The 27,035-nt window shown below is 44.5% G+C and overlaps 1 protein-coding gene and 1 pseudogene across 2 annotated transcripts in view; both read left to right on the top strand.

Moving 5' to 3' along the window:
• The window catches only part of LOC126183441 (hyaluronidase-like), a 268,965-nt gene that overhangs the window by 123,222 nt on the left and 118,708 nt on the right, over positions 1–27,035 (top strand). The gene's annotated exons all lie outside the window — the stretch shown is intronic.
• Positions 6,794–6,911, top strand: LOC126185986 (5S ribosomal RNA; annotated as a pseudogene).

Raw genomic sequence — 27,035 nt, 5'->3', positions numbered from 1 at the left:
GCGGCCAAGCCTGTCACCCAATGTGCTGCGGCCCCCCCCCCCCCCCCCCCCCACTCACAAATGTTTTATCTTGACCGTTGTGCAACAGGGTCCTGCATCAGTGGAAAGAGGGAACTGGAAGTGAGAGACAATAAACTGAGCCATGTAAAGTTAACTACTTGACCGGGATGTAACTCCGTCCGGCCACTAACGCTAGATGGAGTCCTCACTCAACTACAGATAGGGCATAGTCCGATGACGCATATCTTCTTCGTCCGACGAGAGGACCCATCAGTGTGTGGTGTTTATGGCGCACACATTTCAGAAAGCCACGTTGTAAATGAAAGTGTTTTATATGCAGACACGAGAGTAGAGGCTAATTTATAAGCTGATCTGTCTTCTATTTTAGCAGATGATGAGGCGAATATAGTAAGACTTTTAACTTTCTTGTGACATGTCTGACATGTTCCTTAAATTATTAGGAAGAAGGCTTTAATGTATCATCAAGGTAGCTTTCTAAGTGATTAACCAGTCACACTTTCTGAGTTGTTTTTAGCCTTTTCTATAATTCAGTTAGGACATTAACAGCGCATTCTAATATTGACAACGTTGAAGTGCTTACATTCTTCGTGATTAGCTATGACTGGGTAGGTGAATGAATATGACACGATGAGAGAGTGATGCGGTTTTCAGTGAGTTTTTGTTTTATGCACTTCTAGCTTCACCCGATTTAACTACATTCGTCTCAGAATATTTTAGAAGGGGCTAATGAGGTCGCTGTTGAGCACCTTAAACTCGCAAGCACACACACAGACGTAACATAACTACTTTAAAAAGGCTTATAATCTAAATGATTCTTCAGATAAAGACTAAGTGTGTCCTAATATGTGAAAAAATTTCTTTAGTATCAATGTCATCTCCCTGCAGGGTGGAGAACTTCTCAGTTTATCGTTGAAGCTAAATCCACTGATTCGCCAGTATTCTTTTTCCATTCACGCGGTATATTGCCGCCTATTACTTTATTACTTAAGACAGCTAATGACAGTCTGAAAAATTGACAAAATATTTTGGTCATGTTAACCCGTATGATGAGCACAACATTCCTTTTAGTGAATAGAAGTTGTTAAAGATCGACCATGTAACATTAAGTAAGCTGATCAGTTACTCATGCTACAGAGAATGGAGATACGTCCTTCTAATAACTGCCTCGTAGATAACCTTAGATAAGAATGTCATATGCGAAAACTCCAATTTCCCAACTAATATTATCTCCTAACTTGTGTACATATCACATGAACGTTAACTGTCCACTGTATTCCATGAATAAAGTTTTTTATGGCTGGGATTTCGGACGTTTGCAGATTATCTCTTGAAGCTTGCTGAGTTATCTACAAGGAAGTCATCATCACAGACGAACTTGAAATTGTTTATACTTCTGTGGATGACTCTCCACTGAGGTTAACATGTTGTGTTGTGCTTGCCAGTAAGCCTTCGAAACTGTTGAAGATTTGGCTAGATCCCCATTCGAGCCTATTTACTTTAGTAGACATCTAAACGTCTAGAAAAATCGAATTCATCTCGTTAACCCTGTCTGCGGCATTTCGGAGGTGATGTGTGAGGAGGGTGAGTTGTATCTCGCTTTGTCCGTGTTTTAGGCTGGTTCTCACAGAAAAGATAATTTCTATCGTGTGTTTCATTATACTCTAGAAGGCTGTTACGCATAGAGTCGAGTGATACGGGACGGTAGTTCTGTGCTGCAGTTTTGCTGCTTTATCTGCAGATGGACGTGACCTATGCTCCTACTCACTGAAGAAAGCTCTGATTAATTACAGTTGATAGTGGAGAGAATATTGTTTCATGTAGTGCGTGGCACCCATTTTTAAAGATACAGTCAATAATCCGTGAATATGGAGCTACTTATTAATTTATTTCTTACGTACTATGTTCTGCCGGAAAATTTGTTCTGTAGAACAGGGATAATTCTAAATATTTCAAGTCGAAACTTTGAATTCACACAGAATCATAGTCACTTCCAAAACCATGCGAAAAGTCCACGTAGACCCGCGCACTGAAGTAAATGTTTGTGTCTGGACTTTTCAAATCATTTTCGTAGGATAAACATAATGAAATACATATCTTGAAGCAGCTGCCGTTTGAAGTTGCTCGAAAGTCTGAGGAAAAGTAATTTCCTAATACAAGAAATGTAATCGTCTTGCAAAAATCCTTTTAGTAGTACCATAGTTCTTACACTGACGGAAAATATCGCAACACGAAGAAGGAATTCTGCGGCATGAACCGAAGTTGGCAGGCGTGTTCCTACATTTGAAAGATGATGTCTATTCAGATTTCACGCCAGTCACATGAGCGTTGCGCTAGGATACAAGTCAGGTTGTCTTTAAATTCGTGCTGTAACCGTCGTGAGCGTCAGTTACCTTTGAGACTGGACTTGGCGATTTAATGAAAGTCAAGAATGCCTTTCAGACGACAAAGAAGCCATTATCAACACCACACTGGCTTTGAACGAGGTCACGTAATAGGACTACGAGAAGCTTGATGTTCCTTCTCCGATAGTGCTGAGAAACTTTGTAAGAATGTAGCCTCTGTATATGATTGCTGACAGCGAAGGTCGCGGGAATGTGTGGTCGCAAGAAGACTAGGATCAGGACGACCACGTAGAACTACAGAGAGGGCCGACCATCGTGTTCGGCGTATGGCTCTGGCGTGTCGTACTGCATCTGCAGCAGCAATTTGAGCAGCAGTCGGCACCACAATGACACGAAGACCTGTCACAAATCGGTTGCTTTAAGCATAGCCGCGAGCCAGATGCCCTGTTGCGTGCGTTCCACTGACCGCAAACTATCGGCACTTGCGACTTCAGTGGTGGCAAGCGAGAGCTCATTGGAAGGGACGATGGAGGTCTGTTGTGTTTTCTGATTAAAGCTGGCTCTGCCTCGGTGCCAGTGATGGCCGTGTGTTGGTTAGAAGGTGGCCAGTTGAGGGCTTACAACCAGCCTGTCTACATGCTAGACACACTGGACCTACACCTGGAGTTACAGTCTGGGGTGCGATTCGTATGACCGCAGGAGCACTCTCATGGTTATCCCACGCACCCTGACTGCAAAACTGTATGCCAGTCTGGCGATTCGACCTGTTGTTCTGTCGTTCATGAACAACATTCCAGAGGGTGTTTTCCAGCACGATAAAGCTCGTCCACATACCGCTGTTGTAACGAAACATGCTCTACATAGTGTGGATATGTTGCCTTGGCCTTGCCGATCACCAGAGCTGTCTCCAACCCAGCCATATGGGACATTACCAGGCGACAACTCCAGCGTTATCCACAAACAGCATTATGGTCCCTTTACTGACTGACAAAGCGCAACAGTCATGAAACTCCGGTACCTGTCCGGCTCAGCGCAAGCACGTTTGCATACTTGCATTCAACATTCTGGCAGTTACACCGGTAATTAATGTACCAGCATTTTACATTTGCAATGGCTTATCTCGTGCTTAAATTAACCGGTGATCTTGCACATGATAATCAATTAAATATGATACCTGAACAAATGTACACCCGAAATGGCTCCTGTCCCGAACGAAGAGACCGTCGAAGTGCTCTCAAAACCGGCTGCTCTTTACCAACATCTGCCCAGTGTGCAGGTGAACACCACTCGCCATTATGAATGATAATTTGTTGTTGCGATTTTTTTCCCGTCAGTGTATTTTTACTACTTGAAGTCAGAGTTCCTGTTTTTCTAGCATTTTGTTAAATTACTACTATCATTTTTTAGAAACCATGTTGCTGTTCTCTTCAGTCCGAAGACTGGTTTGATGCACATCTCCATGTTACTCTATCCTTTGCAAGCCCCTTCATCCTGCGTAACTACTACAACCTACAACTTTTTCCCTCCCCTCTCCCTCCCTTCCACTCACACCTCCCTCCCTTACTAAACCGTCAATCCCTTGTTGCATCAGGATATGTCCTATTAACCGATCCTTTATTTCAGTCAAGTTGTGACATAAATTTATTTTCTCCCCAATTCTAATCTGCAGCATTCTTCTGCAGTAACACATTTCACATGTTTGTATTATCTGTTTATTTGAACTGTTTATCGTCTACTTTTCACTTCCATACAAGGATACACTCCATAAAATACCTTCGGAAAAGGTTTCCTAACATTTAAATTTATATTATAAGTAACGAATTTCCCTTTTTTCAAACACACTTTTCTCCCTATTACCCGTCTAAATTTTATGCCCTCTCTACTTCCGTCCGTCGTTTATTTTGCTACCCAAATAGTAAAACACGTCTACTGCTTTAAAGGTCACATTTCATGATCGAATACCCTCAGCATTCCTTGGTTTAATTTGACTACAGGCCATTGTTCTTTCGTTTCAGCTGTTGTTTATATTCATCTTATAGTTTAATTTCAGAACCCTATCTATTCCTTCCAACTAATCATCCGTGTACTTTGCCGTTTCCAAGACGAAATATAAGTGCATGAATTGCTCAGCAACGACGGGATACCTAAATTACACTACTGGCCATTAAAATTGCTACACCACGAAGATGACGTGCTACAGACGTGAAAATTAACCGACAGGAAGAAGATGCTGTAATATGCAAATGATTAGCTTTTCAGAACATTCACGCAAGGTTGGCGCAGGTGGCGACGCCTACAACGGGCTGACATGAGGAAAGTTTCCAACCGATTTCTCATACACAAACAGCAGTTGACCAGCGTTGCCTGGTAGAATGTTGTGATGCCTCGTGTAAGGAGGAGAAATGCGCACCATGACGTTTCCGACTTTGATAAAGGTCGGATTGTAGCCTATCGCGATTGCGGTTTATCGTATCGCCACATTGCTGCTCGTGTTGGTCGAGATCCAATGACTGTTAGCACAATATGGAATCGTTGGGCTCAGGAGGGTGATACGGAACGCCGTGCTGGATCCCAACGGCCCCTTATCACTAGCAGTCGAGATGACAGGCATCATATCCGCATAGTTGTAACGGATCGTGCAGCCATGTCTCGATCCCTGAGTCAACAGATGGGGACGTTTGCAAGACAACAACCATCTGCACGAACAGGTCGACGACGTTTGCAGCAGCATTGACTATCAGCTCAGAGACCATGACTGCGGTTACCCTTGATGCTGCATCACAGAGCGCCTGGCATGGTGTACTCAACGACGAACCTGGGTGCACGAATGGCAAAACGTTATTATTTTCGGACGAGTCCAGGTTTTGTTTACAGCATCATGATGGTCGCATCCGTGTTTGGCGACATCGCGGTGAACGCACATTGGAAGCGAGTATTCGTCATCGCCATACCGGCGTATCACCCGGCGTGATGGTATGGGGTGCCATTGTTTACACATCTCGGTCACCTCTTGTTCGCATTGACGTCTGTTTGAACAGTGGACGTTACATTTCAGATGTGTTACGAACCGTGGCTCTACCCTTCATTCGATCCCTGCGTAACCGTACATTTCAGCAGGATAATGCACGACCGCACGTTGCAGGTCCTGTACGGGCCTTTCTGGATACAGAAAATGTTCGTCTGCTGCCCTGGCCAGCACATTCTCCAGATCTCTCACCTTTTGAAAACGTCTGGTCAATGATGGCCGAGCAACTGGCTCGTCACAATACGCCAGTCACTACTTTTGATGAACTGTGGTATCGTGTTGAAGCTGCATGGGCAGCTGTACCTGTACACGCCACCCAAGCTGTGTTTGACTCAATGCCCAGGCGTATCAAGGCCGTTATTACGGCCAGAGGTGGTTGTTCTGGGTACTGATTTCTCACGATCTATGCACCCAAATTGCGTGAAAATGTAATTACATATCAGTTCTAGTATAATATATTTGTCCAATGAATATCCGTTTATCATCTGCATTTCTTCTTGATGTAGCAATTTTAATGGCCAGTAGTGTATATTGTCCATGTTGACCTCTGCTTGTTTTATTCACCAGCAGAAAGAATTTTCAGTGTATAGCATTGTACTTTTTTGAGATCTGAAGTACACTTGTGCCCACAATTAAGGAATTGTAGTGATCCACGAAAAACATTCCGTTATGACGACATTATGTGGATCGAACTGTGGAGTGTCAGCACTGCAACACGTGATACACATGGCACGATGGTACGAAAAACTTGCAATGCCTATTATTGACCATATGGGTCCAAGTCTCTAATATAGTGGATTAGACTCTTTGTTGTGTGCCTTCGGGTCGATATATTCAGGATGACACAACAAATGCACTGGGATGGCAACAACTAGATTGTGTAGAGCCAGTCATTTTATAGCTGTTGTGAAGAGTCTAGGAGAATGAAAATATTCATTGGCAGTAAGTGCAAGATCTAAAATATGTTACAACCCAGCCCCAGGCTCGTTGTCTTGCTTTCAGTATGTGAAGACGTCTAACAGCACCGCACCTGCACTTAGGATCGTACTGCAGCCTCTGTATCACATATCACCCGTCGGTTTGCATATCGTTAATTTCGACAGTTTGATCTGCACGGAGAGAGGCCCGACAAATTTATTTGCCTCAAACGACGGCACCGACTGACTCCGTGAATGTGGTTGTCTCGTAACCGTGTGTGGACCCAGGGACAGTGAGGTAGCGTCGTGTTCGTAAAAAAGTCACGGTTTAGCCTGCAGAGTGATTCTCGCATTCTGTTCCTTTGCGGTGCTGCAGAACACGTTGCAACACTGCCGAAACGTTTGAATGAGGAATTTATATCAGCGTCAGTATTCCCATCTGGAGCTGCGTCACATTATAAACAAATGTGGCACTGCATTTCATTCGTCGCAACGGCCTTGCCGCAGTGGACCCACCGGTTCCCGTCAGATCACGGAAGTTAAGCACTGTCGGGCGTGACCGGCACTTGGATGGGTGACCATCCGGGCCGCCATGCGCTGTTGCAATTTTTCGGGGTGCACTCAGCCTCGTGATGCCAATTGAGGAGCTACTCGACCGTACAGAAGAGACTCCGTTCAAAGAAAGCCATCGTAACGACCGGGACAGTGATGTGCTCACCACACGCCCCTCCTATCCGCATCCTCAGCTGAGGATTACACGGCGGTCGGATGGTCTATATTGGCCACTTTTGGCCTGAAGACGGAGTTCTTATTTCATTCGGAGGGTTATTGCCTTTGATTATTAGGGTTACTGTGACTATAGGTGTCTGTAGGGATGACATTACACACCTGTGTATGCACGTTTTTCGAAGTGCATGAGGAAACGGGTTACATTTGATGGATAATACAGTGTTGGCCTGGTGGACGAGAACTTTTCAACGTGAGGACACTATGTGTCTAGAGTTGTTAACTACGACTTAAAAGCGACGCTCTAGGCCATAGACTGTGGTCCTAATGATGCCTCCGAGAACCATTGCTGGTCTCAAGAGGGTGCATGTCCAGCCATGGGAAGCATTACCGCGAGCCACGCTGGACGCTCTGATTGATGAGGATATTTGGTTTGTGGGGCGCTCAACTGCGCAGTCATCAGCGCCCGTACAAAGTCCCATTTTTACGCAGTCCAATTTTTACACAGTCCAATCTTGCCACTGTCACAAATGATGATGATGATGATGAAATGTTGAGGATAACACAAACACTCAGTCCCCGGGCAGAGAAAATCCTCATCCCAGCCGGGAATCGAACCTGGGACCCCGTGATCCTGAGACAGCAACGATAGCCAGTAGACCAAGAGCTACGGACACGCTCTGATTATGAGAAACCGAAGTGTATCCTTATCTCCAGGTCGCTGCCATATTCGCCGACGATGGCAATCCGGAATAGAACAGAAACGTGGTTCAAATGGTTCAAATGGTTCAAATGGCTCTGAGCACTATGGGACTTAACATCTGAGGTCATCAGTCCCCTAGAACTTAGAACTACTTAAACCTAACTAACCTAAGGACATCACACACATCCATGCCCGAGGCAGGATTCGAACCTGCGGCCGTAACAGTCTCGCGGTTCCGGCCTGAAGCGCCTAGAACCGCACGGCCACCGCGGCCGGCAACAGAAACGTGATTCGGCACTGAACACAATGCAACGCCGTTCATCAACAGTCTGGCCATTGCACCTCTCCAAACGCATCCCACGCGTAGGACGGTAGTTCCCTTTCCCGGCTACTATCCTCCGACACAGAATGTTGCAGGGAGTCCACTATTTGTTTCCATTTGGCAGGTGTATATGTCAAGGGGGTACGATGTGCTCTATGTACAACACCGCAATCCTCCCTTGCAATGGACCATATGAAATCGACTGGAACCTTGACGACGAGATGCCTGCCCTCATCCACATCTACATCTACATCTACATAGATTCTCCACAAGCCACCGTACGGCGCGTCACGGAGTGTACCCTGTACCACCACTAGTCATTTCCTTTCCTGTTCCACTGGCAAAGAGAACGAGGGAAGAAAGCCGGCCAGAGTGGCCGAGCGGTTCTAGGCGCTACAGTCTGGAACCGCGCGACCGCTACGGTCGCAGGTTCGAATCCTGCCCCGACATGAATGTGTGTGATGTCCTTACGTTAGTTAGGTTTAAGTTGTTCTAAGTTCTAGGGGACTGATGACCACTGCAGTTAAGTCCCATAGTGCTCAGAGCCATTTGAACCATTTTTGAGGGAAGAAAAACTGACTATATGCCTCCGTATGACCCGTAATTTCTCGTATCTTATCTTCTTGGTTCTTACACGCCATGTACGTTAGCAGCTGTAGAGTTCTTCGGCAGTCAGCATCAAATGCCGCTTCTCTAATTTTTCTCTATAGTGTTTCTCGAAAAGAACGTCGCCTTCCCTCCAGGGATTCCCAAAGCATCTCCGTAATACCTCCGTGTTGTTTGAACCCAGCGGTAAGAAATCTAGCAGCCCACCTCTGAATTACTTCGACGTCTTCCTTCAGTCTGATCTGATACAGATCCCAAACACTCGAGCAGTACTCAAGAAAAGGTCGCACCAGCGTCCTATAAGCAGTCTCCTTTACAGGTGAACCACTCTTTCCTAAAATTTTCCCAATTAACCGAAGTCGACCATTCGCCTTCCCTACCACAGTTCTCACATGCTCGTTCCATCTCATATCGTTTTACAACTTTACGCCCACGTATTTAAACGACGTGACTGTGTCACCTGGACGCTAGTAATACTGTATCCGAACATTACAGCTCTGATCTTCCTACTCATCCGCACCAACTTACATTTTTCCACGTTTAGGGCTAGCTGTCATTCATTACACCAATTGGAAATTTTGTCTAAGTCTTCTTGTATCTTCCTACAGTCACTCAATTTTGACACCGTACTGTACACGACGGCATCATCAGCAAACAACTGCAGATTGCTGCCCACCCGGTCATTTATGTATACAGAGAACAACAGCGGTCCTATCACTCTTCCCTGTGGCACTCCTGACGATACCCTTGTCTCCAATGAACACTCACCGTCGAGGACAACATACTGAGTTCTATTGTTTAAGCAGTCCCGAGCCACTCACATATCTGTGAACTTACTCCATATGCTAGCACCTTCGTTAACAGCCTGCAATGGGGCACAGTGCCAAATGCTTTCCGGAACTCTAGAAATATGGAATCTGTTGCCCTTCATCCATAGTTCGCAGTGTATCATGCGAGTAAAGGGAAAGCAGTCCAACATCGGGCCACTGTCACATCCGAATATCCCAGAAATGTAGATGACGTAGGATTCGACGAACCGGCCAACGTTGTCGGGTGCTGATAGCGATGTCTCACACGAGTACGCGGCATCATCGTGTCCTCGTCAGTAATTACTCAACATCTATCGTTGTTCCCATACTTTATATACCTTACCAGGCCTTGCCACAGCACTAAACGCGAGCAATACTAACGCACTCTGGTGGCCGTTATACCTGTCACAGAGTGTTACAGCCCTAAATCATTTACATACCACACGTTGGTGTGACGTGTAAGAAGTTTCTGTTACATCTGATCGTGTTATTTGGGGGCTTTATTTTTTTATCAGACGGTGTACAGTATATTCAATACTGCGATCCAAGATTACTGCAACCCAAAATGACCGGTGCGATGGACTGCAGTAACCCTCAACCACGCAATATTTATACAGTCCTCTTTTCTATCCACTCTTAATAAAAATGTAATTTCTCATTAATCATTGTAATTAAAGCTATTGTTGAGAGCCGGCCGGTGTGGCCGTGCGATTCTAGGCGCTTCAGTCTGGAACCGCGTGACCGCTACGGTCGCAGGTTCGATTCCTGCCTGGGGCATGGATGTGTGTGATGTCGTTAGGTTTAAGTAGTTCTAAGTTCTAGGGGACTGATGACCTCAGATGTAAAGTCCCATAGTGCTCAGAGCCATTTGCACCTTTTTTTTTTTTTTTTGAGGGCCTTCCGCGGCGAGGGCGACATACTCAACCGTTGTCTTTCGACCAACATCACTGACTTCTACTGCCCAAGTAACACAAAATCTAACATCAGTCGCACAGCGCTTTCGATGCTTCGACCTCGATAGTCGAAGCGTACACGTACTCTTGACCTGCGTGACTGAACAAGGAGTCACATTGAGTAACTGGTTAAGATGTAACGGACGTAGTCAGGAGACGCAGCAAATCCTCGTTATGGAAGCTTGTCGACTAAAGTCAAATTGTTGCTGAATTTCTACGTCTTGCGAAACAAGAGTTGTAACTGAAGTGTCTGAAGTCAGTGGAAAACTTTTTAACTGTAGTTATGCTTAACTCCCTTTCCAGTCACGTCTTTCCCTTTGAGGCGCGTGTATGGATTTTTCTTTTAAGAACATAAAATCGACGGATTGTCGTGAATTCAGTTGGAAATAGTGGTAATGGTTTTTTTTTTTAATTTGAAGTAACAGGAAAAATTTACAGCATTAAAACCAAGCGACGTGCAGCAGTAATTAAGCTACTGAACATATTCATGCAGGACAAAATCCCAGTAACTGTCCAGTCATATTGATTCACCTTCTCTGAAGTTCCTTTAACCAATTTTAGAACTGTTGATGTGTCATGCAAAAAAACAGCGGAAAAAACCACTACTCCATATTTCCCCTTACCCAGCTGAGTTTGTACTCCATCTGCAACGATGTTTCTGCGTCACTGCGGACTGTTAACGATTATCCGAGAATACGGAATAGGTTCTCGATATGTGACTGTCTTGAAGTCTTCTTAAATAATAGAACCCAGTCAGTTGTCCCTGACGGAGACTGTTCATCAGAGACAAGGATACTGTCAAGAGTGCCCAGGGAATTGTAATAGGACTGCTCCTGTTCTCTGTATACATAAATGGTCTGACAGATAGTGTGAGTAGTTCAGAACTACAACCAATCGTTTCTATACTCAACGTGTACAACATAAGACTGTTGCTACAACTAAATTATTCGAAATCTTTTACAAAGCTGAGATACAGTCTGTCACAGAACAGCTGTAGGATAGGGCTAAATTGTGCCCTTTGGATTGTTTTCTCGAGTATCTGAATTTCATAGAAATAGCCTCTTCCAACTGACAACAAATACGACGTGTTTTTCATAGTTTACTCGAAGCCCTCTCAGACTCTTTCAGAAGAGATATTTCTGAGATGCATCACTTTTTTGCGGGAGAAAGCAAGGAAAAGAACTAGGTTTTCGATTTTATCGCCTTGTCAGCGACGAGGTGGGTAGAGACGAAGTACTGCTTCGGTCTGATACGGACGGGAAACGCAGTAGTCGAAGCTTTGTGGAAGGAATGATCCCGGTCCACATTGATTTGGAAATCAAAGAGAAAAGTTGATCTGCCAAGTTCACTTGAATACAGAAGAGCGAGTGACACGCGATTACAATCCTCGGTTCATGGTAGATCAGGTGTAGGCACGACAGCGAATATGGGCCCAGCATTTACAATGTTCTCCAGAAGTATATTTGTGATTATTGGACTGTTTTTAACCTCTGGCTTCAATTTTCCTGCTGCGACCGCCGAACTTGTTGTTGTACTAGAAGCACTACGTTTCTGCTCGCAGATGACACCATCTCTATACTCTCTGCTCGGTAGCTCACTGTCAGCACTAACAACACTTAAAAATTTTAACACCTTTTTGACTGAAAAATCCATGCCATACAGGACTACTGAAATGTTTGAACTGTGAACTTCACTTGCGTAAAATAACACAGTGGTATCACTGGCAACTAAACTGTTGACCGATGAGCCAATGGAGCTGCTGTGAGTAGCCACACTACGTTGAATGCCATCCCAACTACAGAGAGGAACGATAGAACACCTGCAGCGGGACTGGGAGGCAACAACGAGACACAAAAGCAAGAAGTGCACAAATTCACCCACCTGTCTCGTATTCCACGATGTCCTGTACACATTCAGCGTCTAGGCAGCTAGTCTCTATAATATTCAGACTCTAATTTGAAACGTCCCCTTAGAAAAATTTCTGAATTACTGTGCTGATAAACCTCTTACATTATTTGATTTTCAAACAGCTGAGCAGAACTGAACGTACTCACACATTTCGCCCTTTTCCTATTCTGATCAACACTAAACTGACACACAATATTTTTAGCGCAACGCAGTCTGACTTTTAAAAATCCCTACAAAAGAATGGCCCTGACTAACATTAACCTATACCTTTCACAAATCACTTACCTCACAAAAATCTTCGTTACTCGAACTACTGCAATACAGCGAGCGCCACTACTGCCAGCTAAATAAAAGATTCAAACTACGGAAGGCACTAACTACTGATAGGCATAGTTAGCAAATGAAAGATTTTAATAGAGAACAAACAATGTATTTACCTTAATAGTGTTGAAAAATCATAATGTATATAGCACTTCATGATATCCAGTATTACAAATTTCAAAACTCCGCCATCTCTCTCCCCACATCCACCACTGCTGGCGGCTCACCTCCAACTGCGTAACGCTACGCGCTGTTATCATCCAGCTGCCCAACACTACAACGGCAGACAACAATGCAAACCAACCACAGACTGCACACAGCACAGCCAGTGATTTTCATACAGAGCGCTACGAGGCGTTACCAATACAAAAACCTAAACAGCCAGCCTACTTACAAATTTAATCATGGATGTTTCCATAAACATCTTCACAGGCTGTACATCGTAGAGACGATGATGACACAGTTCATCGTTTCGTTGAGTACCCCAGACTACAAAGAAGTACTGCAATTCTTTTACAAGAACTTGTAAACATTGATCGTCCTTTCCCAACCCGTGTGAAGGCTTCTTCAGGAGCACAAGATCACAGACTTGAAAGGTCATGGTTAGGTGGTTTCTTATTCTATGACTGAACACAAGTGTGTAAGCTGTAATGACATTGTTTAATATTGCAATTGTGCCACAGAAATACATGCTTTTACACAGTTTACAATGTGACAATGTTAATACAGTTGTCAAAATGACGCATCTCGTACTCTGAAAGTGAACTAATCTTAAACATAACAGTCTTAAATTTTAACTCTCAGAAAGTTAAGTAATACTAAACACAACAATATTAAATTTCAACTGGAAGTTTCTTTACAAAGATGTTCATACAATTACGTTACAATGTTGGCAAGTACTATGATAGATCATCCGGTTCCGGTTCAAAGTTCGACACTATTTTTAGGATGAAAATCAAGTCTACAGAGGATGGTCAGTTCTGTGACAAGTTGAACAAAAGATTACCCAAGTCGCTCGATTTTACAGTGGACGCAAGCTGGTGAACCAACCAGTTTACACCACTGCACATGGTACTTACCTTAGCTGCGATGAGCTGTCGTCTGGCTGGCTGCTCTCGCCCTCTTAAATTCCTTAAAAACTAATTAAACCTTTGCTGAATGTTCCAGCAGAAACTCTCCCTATGTTTCCCAATATGTGAGAAAACACGAACTCATCCCTAGTCTCAGACTATGGCCATATACACGCGCATGGCTGGAGCAGTGTGCATATTATAATGCCCTCTCAGTTCTCACAAGAACAATTAAGTAACTGGTTGGTTCGCTTCTCCACAGTTGGAGCTCAACGATGCTACAGCTAATTTCTAGCTGGAGGTCAGCCGCTGTGAACGCAGTGTTCACACAAATTACTCCTCTGCGTCATACAGAGCGTTATGCGCCCCATTCTACTCTAGACGCCAGTTAAAAGAGTCCCTGAAAATTTCCGTCTTGTCTTTTTCATAGCTGAACTGTCTCCCCACCTGGGTTCTTTCGTTCTCGACGTCACAGGTTTTTTAGACCATTAGGTGCGTTCCTCTTATTTTGTGAAAACTCTTTCCACTAATCGTAAGGGTCCTACCATTAAACTGCATCGAAATCTCGACACTTTACTCCTTCCCAGTGTGTGTCCGACCATCAGACGTTTTGTGCCCATTCCAGACTCCTACAAAGTTACATGTGTCTATCATGTGTGTACCACTTGCAGTTCACGTGATCGAATGAGTCACTGGTTTTGTTCGTATCCATTTGGAATTCTGAAATGCAGTTTTATAAAGCTTTTTCTGTCCTCCTCCTGGTGGCCTGGCCCTTTACTCTCTCTCCTGTCCGAGTCACCTGGTTGGTAGGTCGTTGACTCGCCCCTGGGACGCCCCTTATGTGGTTTCTGTGGTACCCCCTGTGGCGCAGCATTCGCCTCTGCCCGTCCTTGCTTCCAAACCGAAACGTTTCCTCTCACTGCTTATTCCACCTTCTGCTCATAGACACACATTATATAGGGTGTTACAAAAAGGTATGGCCAAACTTTCAGGAAACATTCCTCACACACAAATAAAGAAAAGATGTTACGTGGACATGTGTCCGGAAACGCTTAATTTCCATGTTAGAGCTCATTTTAGTTTCGTCCACCTACGCTCAATGGAGCACGTTATCATGATTTCATACGGGATACTCTACCTGTGCTGCTAGAACATGTGCCTTTACGAGTACGACACAACGTGTGGTTCATGCGCGATGGAGCTCCTGCACATTTCAGTCGAAGTGTTCGTACGCTTCTCAACAACAGATTCGGTGACCGATGAATTGGTAGAGGCGGACCAATTCCATGACCTCCACGCTCTCCTGACCTCAACCCTCTTGACTTTCATTTATTAGGGGCATTTGAAAGCTCTTGTCTACGCAACCCCGGTACCAAATGTAGAGACTCTTCGTGCTCGTATTGTGGACGGTTGTGATACAATACGCCATTCTCCAGGACTGCATCAGCGCATCAGGGATTCCATGCGACGGAGGGTGGATGCATGTATCCTCGCTAACGGAGGACATTTTGAACATTTCCTGTAACAAAGTGTTTGAAGTCACGCTGGTACGTTCTGTTGCTGTGTGTTTCCATTCCATGATTAATGTGATTTGAAGAGAAGTAATAAAATGAGCTCTAACATGGAAAGTAAGCGTTTGCGGACACATGTCCACATAATATATTTTCTTTCTTTGTGTGTGAGGAATGTTTCCTGAAAGTTTGGCCGTACCTTTTTGTAACACCCTGTATAAGATCAGTGTGTTAGTACCGTTGATTGAGTGTCATCCCTTTTTGCATAACATACAGATAGGCAAATTTGCTCATTACTGCTGAATTAAGTTAGGTGTCATATTCACCTTCCCGTTCCGATGTACAGGGTGATCAAGAAGTCAGTATAAATTTGAAAACTTAATAAACCACGGAATAATGTAGATAGAGAGGTAAAAATTGACACACATGCTTGGAATGACATGGGGTTTTATTAGGATGGCGCTCCACACCATATTGCTAGACGCGTGAAAGATCTCTTGCACGCATCGTTTGGTGATGATCGTGTGCTCAACCGCCACTTTCGTCATGCTTGCCTCTCAGGTCCCCAGATCTCAGTCCGTGCGATTATTGACTTTGGGGTTACCTGAAGTCACAAGTGTATCGTGATCGACCGACATCTCTAGGGATGCTGAAAGACAACATCCGACGCCAATGCCTCACCATAACTCTGGACATGCTTTACAGTGCTGTTCACAACATTATTCCTCTACTACAGCTATTGTTGAGGAATGGTGGTGGACATATTGAGCATTTCCTGTAAAGAACATCATCTTTGCTTTGTCTTACTTTGTTATGCTAATTATTGCTATTCTGATCAGATGAAGCGCCGTCTGTCGGACATTTTTTGAACTTTTGTATTTTTTTTCGGTTCTAATAAAACCCCATGTCATTCAAAGCATGTGTGTCAATTTGTACCTCTCTATCTACATTATTCCGTGATTTATTCAGTTTTCAAATTTATACAGACTTTTTGATCACCCGGTATAAAGTTCTTATGTAAGGTGTGAAACTGACCTTCATTTATTCCACCACCTTACAGACTTTTCAAGGCGCTGTACTGATTCACTGTTACTGCAGGTGCCTACATCTAAGACTATCATCTCAGAAACAATGAGCTAAATGAAAGTGTTCTACAACTTTTAATTTATAACAATTCTACTTTATCTGCCTATCTGGAATTATGTAAGTTCTGTCTACTGTGTGTGTGTGTGTGTGTGTGTGTGTGTTTTGCCGGAAATAAACGAATCATTAATGATCTATCGATTCGTTACATTTTATGTAAGAATAAGCTGGCTATATATTAGGTTGGCACATAAGTTTGTAGCGTTTTTAACACCAGAAATACTCATGCCGTCAATAATACACACCATCTTTCACTGTTTACTACAGTCTCCCAACGCTGGGGTAACTTTTCAATTCTGCGACCGTAGATATCACGTTGTTTTGAGGCGAAGTACTCGTTGAGCCATTTTCAGAGGGCATTTTCACCCGGAAAAGACGTTCCTTGAAGGCTGTTCGATAGAGAGCGGAAAAGGTGAAAATCTGAGGGCGCAAGATCAGGTGAATAAGGTAGGTGCGGAATGACTTCCCAACTCAACTCCTGTATAGTGTTTCTTTCTTCTTTTTTTGTTTTTTTTTTAAAGTCCAGAAGAATACGGGCGGGCAATATCATGGAGTAACATCACTTCACCCAGTGTTCCTGGTCGTTGTTCTTGAACTACATCTGCAAGATATATCAGTTGACAGTACATGTCAGCAGTGAAGGCCATACCCCAGGGAGGCAATTCGTAGTACAGCACACCGTCGCTGCTCCACTTGATGCGTAACATTATCTTTAGCGGATACGTGCAAGTTGCTGCTTTGTTTGGGCTCAACCACTCTTTTATTTTCATTGTTAGCATAAAGACACCATCTCTCGTCACCAGTAACGATGCAAGATATGAATAGTCAGTGTTGTTCACGAGCCAATTGATGATGAACAAGAAGAGATACACATATTGCCACCTGCTGGTTCTTGTGATTTTGACTTAGAGCATGCGGTATCCATGCAACCGATTCTTGAACCTTACTCATTGCATGCAAACATCGCAAGATGCTAGAATGATTACAATTCATCACGTTTGCAAGTTCTCGAGTACACTGACTTGGATCATGGTGGATTAATGCGTTTAAACAATGTTCATCAAACCACGAAGGTCTTCCTGAACATGGAGAGTCCCTAATGGCAAAACGATCCTCCTTAAAACGGAAAACCATTTTCTTGGCATGCTCTGCTAAATGGCATTATCCCCCTACATGGCGCAAATGTTTCTGGCTACCTCCACTTTATTGAACTGAAACAGAGGAGTACATCAGAAATGTTCTGGTTTTTCCACAAGGCAATCCATTTTCTAGCGTCCACTGCTCCACTCACTATCTCCAAATGACAAACTGGCAATATGTAAGCTCAAATAGCAACAGTGAACTACAAATAAAAAACGACAATCGGTAAATAAACCAGTAGCAACCACAATACCGACATGCAAATCAAAACGCTACCAAGTTATGTACGAACCTGAGAGTTTAAGTTAAAGGTTAATAAATGAGAGCCGGCCGCGGTGGTCTAGCGGTTCTGGCGCTGCAGTCCGGAACCGCGGGACTGCTACGGTCGCAGGTTCGAATCCTGCCTCGGGCATGGGTGTGTGTGATGTCCTTAGGTTAGTTAGGTTTAGGTTGTTCTAAGTTCTAGGGGACTTATGACCTAAGATGTTGAGTCCCATAGTGCTCAGAGCCATTTTTTTTAATAAATGAGAAAAAGAAACTTTAATGCTGCGTTACTCATTTATGCTGCACGTTGTTTACATTTACCACCAGGAAATGGTATTACAAACTCGTCCTCCATTACGCAAAATCAGCGCACAGTGTCTCTAGTGTCTGTAAAAATACAGGGTATTTCACAATTTCTGCCGTCTCTGTTGACCTCGTTTTCGTCGGGACGTTAAACGGTTATTCCTCCCTCACAATTTCTATCATCGGCTTCTAGGGGCTGTAGACGGGAATTAGTAGATAAAATTTTGATAAGGAACCCATGTCCAGAAATTTATCATTTGGATGTAAAATAAATCTGAAGATCGGATCACTTTCAAATCTCCCCTTAACGGCTCGCACGCAGCGGAGACAGTGAGCTCTGACCTGTGTAGTCTACAGGAGTCTATGGCACTGGCAATGTTTTAATTATTCATCACCTGATTCTCTTCTATGTGGAAACGGGCGTCCTCTTCCAAGTCTAAGAGTGCGGCGCGTTCGTGGAGCACTACAGTCAACCCTTCTGGGTTCGGACGTACCAGTTTCTTCCAGCCGTTCTTGTAGTTGGACGAAAATGATATGTGATGTCATAGTTCACAACGGCGACTGACGACGTGGCCCTCTTCTCAGTTTGAGTGCGTATCGTAAAGCTGGAGATCTCAAAGTGATCCGCTCTTCAACCTTGTTCCATGTCGGTACATTTCCTGACGTGGGTTTCTTATTAAAACTTCATCTACTGGAACTTCTTTACAATTCCTTGAAGCCCGTAATAGGAATTGTGATGCATCCTACATTAGCGTCATTTTTTCTTTTTTTCGTCGATCCTTAGTTGCTTCAGAATTCAGGGAGATATGTTTCGTTCATGGAAGTAATTGAAGGCAGTTTGTTTATAACCGTATGGGATTCTCTTCTTTTATTTGTGAAGCATCTTCAATGGCCTGTAATACATGTTAGCCACAAAAACAGTAACAAACAGAGATCTGAAACACAACCACAATGTCCGCAGCTCGTGGTCGTGCGGTAGCGTTCTCGCTTCCCACGCCCTGGTTCCCGGGTTCGATTCCCAGCGGGGTCAGGGATTTTCTGCCTCGTGATGACTGGATGTTGTGTGCTGTCCTTAGGTTAGTTAGATTTAAGTAGTTCTAAGTTCTAGGGGACTGATGACCATAGATGTTAAGTCCCATAGTGCTCAGAGCCATTTGAACCACAACCACAACCACAATAAATAACTAATGAATGTTCCTCCCCCCCCCCCCCCCTCTCTCTCTCTCTCTCTCACACACACACAAATACCCATTTAAAATTTTAAAAATGACGCTCTCAAAAGAACGACACGTTTACATACAACAAAATACACACACACACACACACACACACACACAAAACAAATGAAAAATGTCAAACCGCACGCACAACACGAACAAAAGACGAAAGATAAACACAAAGCGACAGTTGGCAACACTACACACCGTAAACACACACGTGTTGAACACAAATGTAAAGTGCAAGTGATGTAAGCGATGTATTGAAACAAATGTAAGTGAAAGAACGTCGGTAATCGGCCAACTGGAGCATGGAGACTGATTAACACAACGCCAGGACCACACACATGGGTTAATAGGGCTGGAAATCGTAACACCGGAAGATAATTTGACATCACGAAATTTGTGCTACAATAGTTGAAAATGGTTCAAATGGCTCTGAGCACTATGGGACTTAACATCTGTGGTCATCAGTCCCCTAGAACTTAGAACTACTTAAACCTAACTAACCTAAGGACATCACACACATCCATGCCCGAGGCAGGATTCGAACCTGCGACCGTAGCGGTCGCGCGGTTCCGGACTGAGCGCCTAGAACCGCTAGACCACCGCGGCCGGCATACAATAGTTGATTCAAAGCTGAAAAAGAAGAGAAAAACATGACAAAGTGTAACATAGCAACATATTGTAGCTACCACATAATATATTTATTATATGTGTAAAAAGAAACATGTATTACAGGCCACAGAAAATGCTTGACAAATAAAAGAAGCGGAACTCATATGTCTGTAAACAAACAGCCTTCAATTAGTTGCATAGACGGAACATACCTCCATGAAACCTGCATTAGGCCTAATCATTGACAAATGAATACCAATAAACATTCCACCTATGGAGCATGGCCACAACAGACCCGCCGACAGGTATGAAGACTGCCCGCAATGCGTATCAGCTCGAAGAAGTACAGGGACACTTCCAATACAGTGTCTGCTGCGGCCTTCTGACGTATTAGCGATACTAGTTAAAGACCGTTAACCAGCTAAAGTAGTCGATAACGCCAAGTAGAGCGACCGTGTGTGTTCCAGTTAAGTGAAAAACGACTACAAGGCCAGGACCTCCTTGTGAATGACAGAATGGTTCCATAGAACTCTTCATACTGTTAATGACCAGAAAGGTGAAAACTAGATCATTGTTTACTCAAACTCAGACAGACCTTCTAAGAAATCCGTAAGAAAACAATGCTCAATATTTTCTCCAAAAATAGATAAAAAGCTTTGCGTATGGAAGGAAAGAAGCTTGGGGTCTAACGTACTGTCCTGTCGACGATGAGATCATTATCGACGGAACACAAGTTCGGACTAGGGAAGGAATTCAGTCGTCTCCTATTCAACCGAGCCATCCCGGAATTTGCCTTGAGCTATTTAGGAAAATCACGGCCAACCTAAATCTGGATGTGCGGACGGGGATTTGAAGTGCCCTCCTCCCGATGACGTCTCCAGTGTTTTACCCACTTCGTCACTTGGTTCGGTGTTTCCCTATCGAATTACATTGATGATTTTACCACCAGAATTTCGGCGGCTGTGCATTAGGAGATAAATTGTAGTTCCCCTCTTTTTTTACTCCAACTGTTTATCATTCCTTTTTCCCGATCTAAAAGTGACTATACCTACATGAAATACTTTATCTACCAGTTCAGTGCGGACTATAACGTTAATAAGTAAGAGTATTTCCTTAAAAATTGCTCAACATATTTGGACTCGCATTTGGGAGGATGATGGTTCAAATCCGCGTCGAACCACACAGATATAGGTGTTCCCTGATTGCCCTAAATCACTCCAGGCAAATGCTAGGATGGTTCCTTTGAAAGGACACGTCCGATTTCCTTCTGCATCCTTGAAACAATCCGAGCTTGCATCCCATTTGTAATGACCACTTTGTCGACAGGACGAAAAATGGCTGTGAGCACTATGGGACTTAACATCTGTGGTCATCAGTCCCCTAGAACTTAGAACTACTTAAACCTAACTAACGTAAGGACATCACACACATCCATGCCCGAGGCAGGATTCGAACCTGCGACCGTAGTAGTCTCGCGGTTCCGGACTGAGCGCCTAGAACCGCTAGACCACCGCGGCCGGCGTCGACAGGACGTTAAACTATAATTTTCCTTCCTTTTTGCTCAACATATTCAGAGAATTGGATCAGATGATCACATTGCAGCAATTGGTACATATTTTACTCTGTAACTAACCTCAAAGTAAGTCTGAACTCTGGACTAAGCTTGTTTTAAAGTGTGCCAAAAATAGCAGAAATTTGATTAGTGTTCCAAAACTGCCCGTTTATCAGTACCAGCGGCCAAGGCGGGGCCGGAATTGTGTTCAGAAAGTTCGGGTTGGAAACTAAGTGCAGCCAACTGATTTAAGTTGGTTTGCCTACGCGAATTCCTTCAATTTCCCACTGTACCACCAGCTGATATTTCGTTATCGTTATTGTCACAGTAAGATTTTTCCACGATCTGGAGCAGGCAGGGCCAAGAACTCTCCTCGTGCATTCATGTGAATCTCTATCGCCCAAGTTCACGCTTCCCTCTCAACCACGCCATGCCACCTGAATGGGGAGAGGACGAGGTAATGTTATTTAGTTATTTTTGATGGTTGGTTGGTTGGTTTGGGGAAGGAGACCAGACAGCGTGGTCATCGGTCTCATCGGATTAGGGAAGGATGGGGAAGGAAGTCGGCCGTGCCCTTTCAGAGGAACCATCCCGGTATTTGCCTGGAGTGATTTTAGGGAAATCACGGAAAACCTAAATCAGGATGGCCGGACGCGGGATTGAACCGTCGTCCTCCCGAATGCGAGTCCAGTGTCTAACCACTGCGCCACATCGCTCGGTAGTTATTTTTGATGCACTGAATATATAATAAAATATATATCAAACACGAACTGTCGGCATACGGACAGATGCAGATAGTTTCGCAGTTTCTCGTCACTCAGGTTTTCACGTAGTCGTAACTTTTTAAGTTTCATAATCGAAAAACAACCTTTCAGCACGTATGTTCATTGAAATGTCGATATCACGTTTGCAGCCTCATTATAGAGATGTTGAAACGCTTCCCGAGAAAAACAGCTTAGAGCTCCAGGACAGTTTTGACATAAAAATTATTTGTCTTTTCAGCGGTAATTACAATGCAGACTGACCAGGTCCATCTGTAGATGCACCGGGGCGCTTTCACCTGAAATGACAAGAGATGTCGAAAAGAGGCAAAAACATATGTAAGATTAGCAACCCCCTCAAATGTTCAGGAAGCTATTCCTGTAATTCTTTCAATTCCACAATGGATTGTTCAAAATCCGCGTTTCCTTTAATGCCAGTGAGATTAGGGAAATGGTCGGTGTTCCTTGTCAGAAGTTATACCTTCCACAATGCAACTTTCTTTTTACTTTCGTCCACTTTAGTCATGACGTCAGAAATTGGTTGCTTTTCACCTTGCTGTGTCTTACTGAGGGCAGTCTGCAGTCAGCTCTATTTAAAATGCAAGGCCTGCAAACCATTCCGGATCTTCTAATCTTCGTCCTTGCTTTCTTTTTTTTCAGAAATTCATCAGTAGCGGGTCTTAAATCGAAAACTCGTTTCAGGAATTTCCTTTGACTTAATCAACGTACTTTGCAATAATATACAGGGTGAAGAAAACTTCGTGCATTCGTATTTCACAACGCGATTCCTCACACACTAGCGATACTAAAATGTCTCTCACAAAATATCGTCCTGTGCATATTTTGGGCAGGAAACGGACGTTAAATATTGGCAATCTGGCAACACTGTAATCACATGTACGGTAACTACTTCTGTTAACAAACAAGGTAGTGCTGTGTGATTAGGGCAGAGGATAGCGTCTTGTGATAGCATGCAGGATATCGAGGGTTCGATGCTTGGTCGTAGCGTATTTGTTTTTATTTGCTATGGTGCGGCATCTGACGTCTTAATCACGATACAGCGATGGCTGTGGGTCTACTACAAAACATTTGCAGTTACGCACTACGAACACAGAAATGGAAATACAATCGCTTTCATTGGTCTGCTTTTAAAGAAGCCTTTTGCCCGTTGCGGGCAGGAATTGTTTCGCGCCACTGCATTACTAGATTCCAAATCTGTTTTCTGTGTACGCTCCCGCAATGTCCCATCGAAATTATTCACAAAGCACTTTCTTAGTCCTATTGGTGATGTAAGGCCATAACGAAATGTAATGGATCTGAACATGGCAAGAATGATAGTTGGCATTAATCGATGGGACCACTGGGTGAGGGTACACGCAAAACAAGTTTGGAATCTAGCAGATGCAGTGGTGCGAAACAATTCGCGTCGACGACATGCAAAAGGTTTCTTTAACAGCTGTCCAATGAAAACGGTTGTATTTCCATTTCTGTGTTCGTAGTACGTAACTGCAAATGTTTCGTAGAAGATCCGCTGTAATCGCTGCATGACGATTAAGACGCCAGATACTGTACCACACAGACTACTTTTAGCAAATAAAAACAAATAAGCTTCGACGCCCTACTCGCTAACCAAAAATGCTATGCACTGCACCAACAGCTCTGCAATGCTGGTATATCTTGCCAGAGGTATTTATCATACACACGATTACAGCGTTGCCAGGTTGCCAGTCTTTAATGTCCGTTTACTGTCCAAAACATGCGCAGGACGAAATTTTGTAAGAGACATTTTTGTATCGCTAGTATGTGGTGAATCGCGCTGCGAAGTCCGAGTGCGAGAATAATTCTTCTCCCTGTCTAACGTCTCCACACTCTTCGTTCAGTTCCGTCGAAAACTCTTGCAACTGACGATGTAATAATGCGTGCGACTTCAGAAAATTTACTATTCACACTACCAATTCCAACACGCGTTCCATACCTGCATATTTAACACAAAGTGCTTCTTAAAGTACACAACATTGAATCCTCTAAAAATCATCCATCAAATCTCCGGTACACGTCGATTATGTGATTACATTATAGATATGGAGAGATCTCATGTGGTATTCCTGGCTGTAGCCGCCAGTATTTTATTTTACTAGAAGCTCGCCTTGATGCAGCTTGATACACGTGAAGTATCATATTGTACAAAAGTGGAGTGAGGTACAAGCGACAGATGGTACAGTATGTACCAGTCACATGGGAGAGACCGCCAATTGTACTGAATTTGCTTCTGGCTGGTCATCACATTCGGGTGCTAGGCGCCAAAACGCCTAACTTCTCTAATTAATTATTTGTATACTTTTCATTGTTCAAAATGGTTCAAATGGCTCTGAGCACTATGGGACTTAACATCTGAGGTCATCAGTCCCAAAGAACTTAGAAATCCTTAAACCTAACTAACCTAAGGACATCACACACATCCATGCCGGAGTCAGGATTCGAACCTGTGACCGTAGCGGGCTCGTGGTTCCAAACTGTAGCGCCTAGAATCGCACGGCCACTCTGGCCAGCTTTAACCCAGTTTTTGGTATGACAACATCCCATGGTTACTCTACGAATCTACCTTTTTTTTTTACTAAATTTCACTAGTTTTGATAAACATAAGGGTAGTGATATTGCAACCGAAGTGCTTCGAACACTTTCGGGTCGCGTTGGTGGGCCTGGGAGAGGAAGTTTTTCGGTTGCACTTGTCAGACTTTTTCAGCCGTTTCAGAGTCGGACGCGTAACTCTGTTTCGGTGGTTCTGGAGTGACGGACATGTCGTACTCTATATCGGAAGTTGTTTAGAAAAGTTACCGTACAGTTAAGAAAGCTTTGTCGAGTGTTGTAAAAGACAGTGTAAAATGTGTGATTATTTAAAATACACTCCTGGAAATTGAAATAAGAACACCGTGAATTCATTGTCCCAGGAAGGGGAAACTTTATTGACACATTCCTGGGGTCAGATACATCACATGATCACACTGACAGAACCACAGGCACATAGACACAGGCAACAGAGCATGCACAATGTCGGCACTAGTACAGTGTATATCCACCTTTCGCAGCAATGCAGGCTGCTATTCTCCCATGGAGACGATCGTAGAGATGCTGGATGTAGTCCTGTGGAACGGCTTGCCATGCCATTTCCACCTGGCGCCTCAGTTGGACCAGCGTTCGTGCTGGTCGTGCAGACCGCGTGAGACGACGCTTCATCCAGTCCCAAACATGCTCAATGGGGGACAGATCCGGAGATCTTGCTGGCCAGGGTAGTTGACTTACACCTTCTAGAGCACGTTGGGTGGCACGGGATACATGCGGACGTGCATTGTCCTGTTGGAACAGAAAGTTCCCTTGCCGGTCTAGGAATGGTAGAACGATGGGTTCGATGACGGTTTGGATGTACCGTGCACTATTCAGTGTCCCCTCGACGATCACCAGTGGTGTACGGCCAGTGTAGGAGATCGCTCCCCACACCACGATGCCGGGTGTTGGCCCTGAGTGCCTCGGTCGTATGCAGTCTTGATTGTGGCGCTCACCTGCACGGCGCCAAACACGCATACGACCATTATTGGCACCAAGGCAGAAGCGACTCTCATCGCTGAAGACGACACGTCTCCATTCGTCCCTCCATTCACGCCTGTCGCGACACCACTGGAGGCGGGCTGCACGATGTTGGGGCGTGAGCGGAAGACGGCCTAACGGTGTGCGGGACCGTAACCCAGCTTCATGGAGACGGTTGCGAATGGTCGTCGCCGATACCCCGGGAGCAACAGTGTCCCTAATTTGCTGGGAAGTTGCGGTGCGGTCCCCTACGGCACTGCGTAGGATCCTACGGTCTTGGCGTGCATCCGTGTGTCGCTGCGGTCCGGTCCCGGGTCGACGGGCACGTGCACCTTCCGCCGACCACTGGCGACAACATCGATGTACTGTGGATACCTCACGCCCCACGTGTTGAGCAATTCGGCGGTACGTCCACCCGGCCTCCCGCATGCCCACTATACGCCCTCGCTCAAAGTCCGTCAGCTGCACATACGGTTCACGTCCACGCTGTCGCGGCATGCTACCAGTGTTAAAGACTGCGATGGAGCTCCGTATGCCACGGCAAACTGGCTGACACTGACGGCGGCGGTGCACAAATGCTGCGCAGCTAGCGCCATTCGACGGCCAACACCGCGGTTCCTGGTGTGTCCGCTGTGCCGTGCATGTGATCATTGCTTGTACAGCCCTCTCGCAGTGTCCGGAGCAAGTATGGTGGGTCTGACACACCGGTGTCAATGTGTTCTTTTTTCCATTTCCAGGAGTGTATAAACAAACAGGATACGTTAATGAGAGGTGTCGCCTACCATCATTGTCAGTACTACAGATCTTGCCCTCTGTAGATACAGAGAGTAACCTGGGCAAGTGGCATCCCATGAAAAGCACAATCACAGATTCTAGTTGACAGCGCAGCAGCCTCCGCCGAAGAAGATCCCACGGCCGACAAGCTGTCTTCTGCGCTGGGGACGCAACTTTAGAAGACGACAGATTTGTGGAAAGAACGATTATGCACTCTTATTCAATCTCTCCAGCTTCCAGATCGGACTTCCAAAGCACACATGATTCACACTCATCTTCTCCTTGGTCATTAAAATTCGTTTTAAAAGGATTGCGATGGTAGATCACTAGACTGCCTCTTTTGGCGCAAACAGCCACTGGAACTGTGAGCTTCGTTTATAGCACGAACAAATAGTGAAAGATAAGCAGCGCTTACGCCACGATTCCGCCAAACTGAAGGAAATCGCG

Source organism: Schistocerca cancellata, chromosome 4 (genome assembly GCF_023864275.1).
Source record: "Schistocerca cancellata isolate TAMUIC-IGC-003103 chromosome 4, iqSchCanc2.1, whole genome shotgun sequence".
NCBI lineage: Eukaryota > Metazoa > Arthropoda > Insecta > Orthoptera > Acrididae > Schistocerca > Schistocerca cancellata.
Note: the sequence above shows the minus strand (reverse complement) of the source record. Positions and strands in the feature narration are given on the sequence as shown.